Genomic DNA, 9,857 nt, shown 5'->3' on the forward strand with positions numbered 1-9,857 from the left:
AGTGTGTTTTCATGGTGACAGGTTCCCTTTAAAAAGATGGATTTAAAGTAGAATTGCAGGGAAAGCCATGATTTCAAATGTCACAGACGCAAAAAACTCAAAAATGTGAAATTAGTTATTTCAGACCAGCACTTTTCTGAATACATGTATAGCCTAATGGAGTGGCCATGTTGCTGCTGAACATCAGGTGTCTAAATAAGGCCCTATTTTAGGTTATTCGCCAACGATTTTTGTAATAGTAGTAATTCTATTAACTGTGATACCGAGTCATTATACATCAAAATAAGAAAAAAGCTTGGGGGAGGGGTTGGCGGATACTGTTCAGATATTGTTAAAAGATAGATACAGTTATATGAAAAAGTTTGGGCACCCCTATTAATCTTAAGCTTATTGTTTTATAAAAATTGGTGTTTTTGCAACAGCTATTTCAGTTTGATATATGTAATAACTGTTGGACACAGTAATGTTTTTGCCTTGAAATGAGGTTTATTGTACTAACAGAAAATGTGCAATCTGCATTCAAACAAAATTTGACAGGTGCATAAGTATGGGCACCTCACCAGAAAAGTGACATTAATATTTAGTAGATCCTCCTTTTGCAAAAATAACAGCCTCTAGTAGCTTCCTGTAGCTTTTAATGATTTCCTGGATCCTGGATGAAGGTATTTTTGACCATTCCTCTTTACAAAACAATTCCAGTTCAGTTAAGTTTGATGGTCGCTGAGCATGGACAGCCCTCTTCAAATGATCCCACAGATGTTCAATGATATTCAGGTCTGGGGACTGGGATGGCCATTCCAGAACATTGTAATTGTTCCTCTGCATGAATGCCTGAGTAGATTTGGAGCGGTGTTTTGGATCATTGTCTTGCTGAAAGATCCATCCCCTGCGTAACTTCAACTTTATCACTGATTCTTGAACATTATTGTCAAGAATCTGCTGATACTGAGTGGAATCCATGCGTTCCTCAACTTTAACAAGATTCCCGGTGCCGGCATTGGCCACACAGCCCCAAAGCATGATGGTACCTCCACCAAATTTTACTGTGGGTAGCAAGTGTTTTTCTTGGAATGCTGTGTTTTTTTGCCGCCATGCATAACGCCTTTTTGTATGACCAAAAAACTCAATCTTGGTTTCATCAGTCCACAGGACCTTCTTCCAAAAAGAAATTGGCTTCTCCAAATGTGCTTTTGCATACCTCAGCCGACTCTGTTTGTGGCGTGCTTGCAGAAAAGGCTTCTTTCGCATCACTCTCCCATACAGCTTCTCCTTGTGCAAAGTGCGTTGGATAGTTGACCGATGCACAGCGACACCATCTGCAGCAAGTTGATGCTGCAGCTCTCTGGAGGTGGTCTGAGGATTGTCCTTGACTGATCTCACCATTCTTCTTCTCTGCCTTTCTGATGTTTTCCTTGGCCTGCCACTTCTGGCCTTAACAAGAACTGTCCCTGTGTTCTTCCATTTCCTTACTATGTTCCTCACAGTGGAAACTGACAGGTTAAATCTCTGAGACAGCTTTTTGTATCCTTCCCCTGAACAACTATGTTGAATAATCTTTGTTTTCAGATCATTTGACAGTTGTTTTGAGGAGCCCATGATGCCACTCTTCAGAGGAGATTCAAACAGGAGAACAACTTGCAAGTGGCCACTTTAAGTAGCTTTTCTCATGATTGCATACACCTGGCTATGAAGTTCAAAGCTCAATGAGGTTACAAAACCAAAAAAAGTGCTTTAGTAAGTCAGTAAAAAGTAGGTAGGAGTATTTAAAACAAGAAAATGATAAGGGTGCCCATACTTATGCACCTGTCAAATTTTGTTTGAATGCAGATTGCACATTTTCTGTTAGTATAATAAACCTAATTTCAAGGCAGAAACATTACTGTGTCCAACAGTTATTACATATATCAAACTGAAATAGCTGTTGCAAAAACAATTTTTATAAAACATTAAGCTTAAGATTAATAGGGGTGCCTAAACTTTTTCATATAACTGTAGTTATTTAGATAATTAATGGATGGATAAACCAGATATAATAATATTCTGCATTGTGTAAACAAAACTAAAAGAAAAAAAATGTTTGTTTTATGCAATGAGCAGCGATTTAAGCAGATTCCTGGCTACAAACTCCAACAAGAACATGAACAATTGTGCATTTATTGTGCACAAACACACTGTAAAGAGTAAACATATACTCCAGATTCATGCAAACACTATTCAGTGATCCAATAAAACATGTAATGCCGAGTACACGCAAAACCCAGACAGAAAATGAGGCAACATCCTACTGCCATTGTTTCCTTTAAAGGACATCAAGAGTCTTTAGTTTCGCATGTTAAGGACTATGGAATGCATTATACTGTATGGAGGACTATGGGTGCATTATACTACAAGTGCTTCTCACTAAATTAGAATATCATCAAAAAGTTAATTTATTTCAGTTCTTCAATACAAATCCACTCATTTACTGAACATACATTTCAGTAGGCCAACATTTTGGATTTTAAAATAATTTTTCAAGCTGTTGTTATAAAGTATTCTAATTTACTGAGATAATGACTTCTGTGTTTTCATTGGCTGTAAGCCATAATCATCAATATTCACAGAAATAAACACTTGAAATAGATCACTCTGTTTGTAATGACTCTATATAATATATGAGTTTCACTTTTTGTATTGAAAAACTGAAATAAATTAACTTTTTGATGATATTCTAATTTAGTGAGAAGCACCTGTATATTGAGGACTATGGGGAGTGGATTAAACTATATGGAGGACTATTGTGTGCATTATATTATATGGAGGGTTATGGGGTGCATTATACTATATGGAAGACTATGGGGTATATTATACTATATGAAGGCTACTTGGAGAGCCATCAAACAGTGTGGGGACTACTGTGAGGTGGTCATCATACAGTGAGGGGCCATCATGCAGTGTGGGGGCCATCACGCAATGTTCGTGCCCATCAAACAGTTTGAGGGGCTGCTAAGGGGTCAGTATACTGTATGGGGAGTACTATACAGTGTTGGGGCATTATACTGTGCATAGGAAAGCATCATACTGTGTAAACGGGTGCAGTACAGGGGGGAGACTCAGGATATTATTAAATATTAAGTGGGCACTTATTGTTATATAGGCACTCTGGTTATTGTGACTGTCAAAGGGGCACATAGTAACTGTTTTCTAGGGCACTTGTACCGGGCATTAATATATTCTAGAGGTGGCTCCGCATTGGCGTATCAGCAGGATAAGGAGTTTGTGCAGGTTGGGAATAGATGGTGACGGTGCTGGAAATGTGAGAAATCAGATGTGTCTTTGTTGTAATCTCTGCAGATGAGTCCTGGCTGGAAGAAGTTGTCATGTTAGTCTGGGCCAGATGGAAAAGTGAATGGCACCACCAGAAAGAACGTTAGCTGTAAATCACTATCTGTAACTGTAATTTCTTACATGTTCTGCATCACTGGTATCTACCACTATATGGTCACCATATGGATGGCAGTAACATCAGTGTTGGTCTTTGTATAGAGATTTTTTTTTAGTAACGGCGTGGTCATCTGCTGAGGTTCTCCTACATCCACTATTAGGCTGCGCCACCATATTTGTAATCAGGGTTAGGGGCCCGCTCAGAACCAAACCCTTAGCTACGCCCCTGAGCTGCAGACAAGTATATTTGTAATAGTCTTTTATTACATTACCTGCTTCTAAGCTGGTATCGCACTGCCGGTTTTATGATTCAAAGGTCCTTCATTTGCAAATTTTTTTAGTGATTTTTTTTTTGTCTTCCGGTATTCACTGACGTTTTAAAGGGAATCGGTCATGTAAAACAATGCTATTAACCTGCAGATATGGGGTTAATCTGCATGTTAATAGCATTTTGAACTTGCCAAGCGCCGGCACTTAGAATTAGGGTGGGTTCAGTCACCGCTCTGTGTATAGAGAGCGGCGGCAATAACGGCGCCCCCGGGCATTGACTGACAGCAGCTCAGCATTAGACCTTCTTTGCAGGTTAAGGCTGCGTTCACACATTGCGTATTTTCGCGCACGCTTTTTCAAAATACGCAATGTGCCTTGTGTCTGCCAGCAAAGTGAATGGGAAGTTCACTTTGCCGTTCAGACACTGTGTGATTTTACGCAGCGCGAAAGCGCAGCTGCGTAAAGAATTGGCATGTCAATTCTTTACGCACCTGCGTCCTGCGCTTTCTCACTATTGTGCCCATTATAAGCGCTGGAATTACGCAGCGGTATTCACACACTGCGTAATTCCAGCGCTTTTTTACGGAGGCGCAGGACAAACTATGGATACTCACCTATCCGATGGATGGGAGAGGCGTCCGGTCCCGTGCTTCCAGCATCTGCCGGTGAAGCGATCAGCTGTTAGCTAACTGGCTTGTAACCGGCCGGTCAGCTGATTTACAAGCCGGTCAGCTGACAGTCAGCTGATCGCTTCACGGCAGATGCTGCAAACCGCGGGACCGGACCGGACGCCTCTCCCATCCATCGGATAGGTGAGTATCCATAGTTTTTTTCTTAGCAGTATATGTTGTAATGCAGCAACTTGCTGGCATTACGGTAATGGTCTAGGATGTGTTTTACCTGACCATATACCTTCCCCTTCAGGTGACTGGTCACATGACTGTGACATCACACAGGTCCTGTATGCACAGTAAAGGTCGGTACACATGACTGGGACAGCACACAGGACCTATACACACAGCTGACTGATCACATGACTGTAACATCAGCAAGGTCGTGTCTGTGTATGTATGTGTGCTACAGGATATATAAACCCTGGTAATTTGAGACAGGTGTGCGGTGTGTTCTGTGAGAGGCATGAGGCCTGTTCCCCATGTGTGTGGGACACCGTTCGTGTGAGGCCTAGTGAGGCCGAGAGTGAAGCCTGGCAGCCTGAAAGGTCGAGCCTGGATCCTGTGCGTGGATGCCAGTGACCTTTGAGGGAGAGCCAGCTTGGCATACAAGAGTCCTGAAAGGCGCAGACTGGATGTGAGTGAAAACCTACCAGTAGCCTTCGAAGGTACGACGGCTGGAGACCCCCACCTGGGAAGCCACAAAGCCACAGTGGTGGCAGATTAAATGGACTGCAGCAACTAAACCCGGCAAAGGTAATACACTTTGTTACATGGACTGTGTTATGGACATTGATAACTTATTACCTTGCCGTAGGCTGTAACCTGGAGCAAGTGGGCCTGTGTGCCACTTGTCTCATGAATATTGTATATGTGTGTTAGCGTGCCACGGAGTTGGACCCGGTGAACTGTGGCTTATGATGCAATAAACTGCAACATTGTGAGAAAAGCGTAAAGACATTGCACGTGTGCACTGATTGACGCAGCGAAGCGAGTAACCCCCAGTATGATGACTAGGGCTGCCTTACATGTGGTTCGAGAAAGCGGGCAACGGCAGCCCGGTTGCTAGCGGCAACGACAACCCGGTTGCTAGGGGCAACGGCACAGGACGACGAGGGTGGATAAAGCATCTTGCTGCAACTCGGCAGGGTTGCGAAGATTGTCGTCGCACTCAAATCCGGTTGTTTGCTGCAACTCGGCGGGGTTGCAAAGATTGGCGTCGCACTCAAACCTGGTTTGCTGTGGCTCGGCGGGACTCACGAAATTAAAAGCATCTGCCTGCAACTCGGCGGGGTTGCGAAGATTATCGTCGCACTCAAACCTGGTTTGCGGTGGCTCGGCGGGGCCACGAATATTTTTCCGGGAGAGCGGTGAAGTTCTAGTGTGAACAGCGTACCGCGATGGCTGTGAGCAAAGCAGCTGATCTGTCTGGAGCTATTGAGCGGTTGAAGGGCCGGTTGGGACCAGAGCAGGTATTTGGGAAACTTTTACTGGACATGGTGCACGAACCGCAGGAGCTGTGGGCACCATATGGAATGGCGGCAGTGGACCATTCTATGGACTCTCCGGGGGCGCCAGTGTTGTCCCAGAGTGCCCGGGGAGGTGGTAAGAGATGTTGTGAACTGAGTCCTAAGACTACTGCTGATTTTTTGTGTAAAAATTACCCTGCCGGTGTGGTTGTTAAAAAGAGTGCGGAGTCTAAAAAAGGGGCGGATTTTCACAAGAGTGTGGACTGCAGAAAACTGGAAATTGTTACTGGCTGTGGGTTGGTACCTCCTAAAAATGACAATGTGACAGTTGATAACGGTGTAACTCCAGTAGAAGGGGGTGACGTCAAAGTGGGAGGTGACCTGTTAGTCCACAACACCATGGGGAGTGACACAGACCCCGTAGCTGACTGTGACACTATGAAAGTAAAAAGTGAGTTCGGTCAGGAGGGGCTAGACGAGGGGAGAGAGTCCCCCTCTCGTCGTCGACGGCGCAAGGGCCACAAAAAGGTTGCTCCGGTAGTACTCCCTGAAAATGAAAATAAAGAGAATATAGTACTGTGTGCCTATGCTTCAAGTGTGGATCCTCCTTTTGAGGTAGAAGAGAAGATGACGTTGCCAATAGCAACCTCCGGTACGGTACGGAGACTGACGGATCAGGATCCGGCAGCCCTGAAAGGGGAGGCGGCCAGCCATGACCAAGAGCTGGAGCCTATCAGGCCGCAGTGTCAGATTGACGTGCAGCAGTTATGTGAAAACCTGGGGAACGTGTCCTCAGACCAGCTGAACCTGGAGTCTGAGCAGCAGAAAATATACCAGGTTATGAGGAACTGGCAGCGAGACATGGAGGGAAGCAACGCGGAAATTAACCATTGGAAGGAAATGTTCTACGGAATTAAGGAGGACCGCCGCAAAATGAAGGAGGAGGTTTTTCAATTACAGATTGACAAAGCAGTGTGTGAAGATGAGTTATGCGAGGTGAAAGATCGCTTCTCCCTGGTACAGTTAGAGCTGTTTGCCCTCAAAGAGGCGCTGCAGCATGAAATTGCTGGGCGTGAACAAAACCTAGAACGATTGCGCGAACAGTTCAACCAGGAGCTGTGTGACTCCAAGAAGAAGTGTGATGAAAAGTTCGGTATGGAACTGCAACAACTTAAGAGAGATTATGAGGATCTCCTCAAGGTAAAAGAAAAACTAGAGGAGGATAAGGTGGGTGCAGAGCAAGTGCCAAGTGGGTGAGACCATTCTGCAAGAGACCCGTGAGGCGAATGATGATCTCCGTGGAAAGACCCTAGGTCTGGAAGCTCAGGTGAAGAAGCTACAGATGTCCTATGAAACTCTCCAGAGGGCGGAGACGTGCCTTAAAGAAACAGTCAGCAAGATGGAAGCTGAGCAGAAAAAGATGGAGGAGTCCATCGGAGAAGCCACAGACCAGGGCCAGGAGTTGGCCGCTGGTGATGGGAGGTATGAAGCAGATACCTCCTCGAGTGATGCGAGCTTGGATGATTCGGTGGAAGTAAGAGCCGAGATCAGGGAGCTCAAGGAATTGCTTCAGGCCCATTTGAAGCAAGAGCAAGAGAGGTCTGAGAGAACTCTACTTTTAAAAGAGCAGTTGAAGCAGGAAGAGCTTCAGAGACGGGCCGCTGAGAGGCGAGTGACGGAACTAGAGGAAGAGGTTTCCGGGCTCAAAAGTCGCCTGACAAAGTATCACTCGGTGAACGAGGCCTCCTTGGAGAAGGAAAAGGGCGAACACGTTGCACTCACTCCCTTAAACCATGAGAAGGTGGACCTGAGGAGAGCTAAGAGCATGGTAACAGAAGATAAATATGAAGTGGAAGTGGTCAAGATGAAATTTCGTGAATTTGTAGCTGTGAGTCAGCTCAGGGTAAGCATACAGGGGGAAGAAGCTGAAAGTCAGTTGTCCCTGAACCCTGAGCTGGTTGATCGTCTGGAAACTACTGGTGAGACCGAAATGTCTTGGTACAAATGACTCGTAGATGTACCCGAGGATTTGAGGGAAGAATGCACCCGTGAGTCCGTGCATGAAGAGTTTAAGAAGGCTGTGGGAGCCTGTAAGGTGTACTTGACTTCCGAAGCTAAACAGCTGGTGGTTCTGTCCATGACCGAAGTCACAGTGAGGAGGGTGGCGATCCTAAGTGATATGCATTGGCGATGTATTCGCACGAAGCGGTTTCTCCGGTTGAAGACGGAACAAGCCGTTAGACAACTGGAGCTGATGAGGAAAGCTCACAGTATGCGTGAAGAGGTCATCCGGGTGCCTCATGTTCTGGTGAGAAAGCTCATTGGGAGAAGCGTTCGAGCCATGCAGATGATGGTCAAGAAGTCTGGTGTGGTGAAAGTAAGCAGTCCACGTGATCATCAGGACTGGATACCAGACGAAGACGGCATGGTGTCCTTCTCCGCTGTAGGAACAGAAGAAAGCCTAGAATATATACGCATGCTGATTGAGTACCGAGTGACCTACCTGCAAGAGGTAGAACAATTGAATCTCGCTAGACTGCGAGTAGATAGACAGCATCATCTGAGCAGCAGAAGATGGAAGCCGTCTAGAAATAGTGAGACCCGACAGAGAAAGGGCCCCGTAAATAACAGAACAGCTACAGCTGGAGTTAGGGACCTTTCAAGATGTCCTGAGAGTAGTGGGCGTGGGTTTAGAGGTAGTGAGACCTCCAGTAACTCAGGTTTGAGCAGCCCATACAAACGACCCCATAGAGGACGGGACAGTATGGAGTCGAACCGGACCTTAGATACCAGGGCATGTGAGTCACACCGCTGTATGACTGACCGCTGGGAGCGGGGGAGACCTGACAAGGTTACGACCCGGAAAGGTGACCTGACGAAGTCCGTGACAGTGACAAATGGTAGGTCCCTAAGGAATGGGCTAATGTCATTGACTAATATTCCAGGGGCTGAACAGCGCAATTGACAAGTACATGGTCTCGGTATGAGCTGTGGGATATGAGGTGATTGTGTATATTATGTGTTCAACCCCACAAGTTTGAACAGAGGGGGGGGATATGTAATGCAGCGACTTGCTGGCATTTCGGTAATGGTCTAGGATGTGTTTTACCTGACCATATACCTTCCCCCTCAGGTGACTGGTCACATGACTGTGACATCACACAGGTCCTGTATGCACAGTAAAGGTCGGTACACATGACTGGGACAGCACACAGGACCTATACACACAGCTGACTGATCACATGACTGTAACATCAGCAAGGTCCTGTCTGTGTATGTATGTGTGCTACAGGATATATAAACCCTGGTAATTTGAGACAGGTGTGCGGTGTGTTCTGTGACAGGCATGAGGCCTGTTCCCCATGTGTGTGGGACACCGTTCGTGTGAGGCCTAGTGAGGCCGAGAGTGAAGCCTGGCAGCCTGAAAGGTCGAGCCTGAATCCTGTACGTGGATGCCAGTGACCTTTGAGGGAGAGCCGGCTTGGCATACAAGAGTCCTGAAAGGCGCAGACTGGATGTGAGTGAAAACCTACCAGTAGCCTTCGAAGGTACGACGGCTGGAGACCCCCACCTGGGAAGCCACAAAGCCACAGTGGTGGCAGATTAAATGGACTGCAGCAACTAAACCCGGCAAAGGTAATACACTTTGTTACATGGACTGTGTTATGGACATTGATAACTTATTACCTTGCCGTAGGCTGTAACCTGGAGCAAGTGGGCCTGTGTGCCACTTGTCTCATGAATATTGTATATGTGTGTTAGCGTGCCACGGAGTTGGACCCGGTGAACTGTGGCTTATGATGTAATAAACTGCAACATTGTGAGAAAAGCGTAAAGACATTGCACGTGTGCATTGATTGACGCAGCGAAGCGAGTAACCCCCAGTATGATGACTAGCGCTGCCTTACAATGTACTGCAGCCAGAAGCGGTCTGTACATACACTGCTAGGGGGACACACACACACGACACATAGACACAGACAGTACACACAGGATACACAGGACACACAGACACATACATTAC

The sequence above is a fragment of the Phyllobates terribilis genome, unplaced genomic scaffold (assembly GCF_046119375.1).
Source record: "Phyllobates terribilis strain yellow unplaced genomic scaffold, ASM4611937v1 Scaffold_4__5_contigs__length_816908805, whole genome shotgun sequence".
Taxonomy (NCBI): domain Eukaryota; kingdom Metazoa; phylum Chordata; class Amphibia; order Anura; family Dendrobatidae; genus Phyllobates; species Phyllobates terribilis.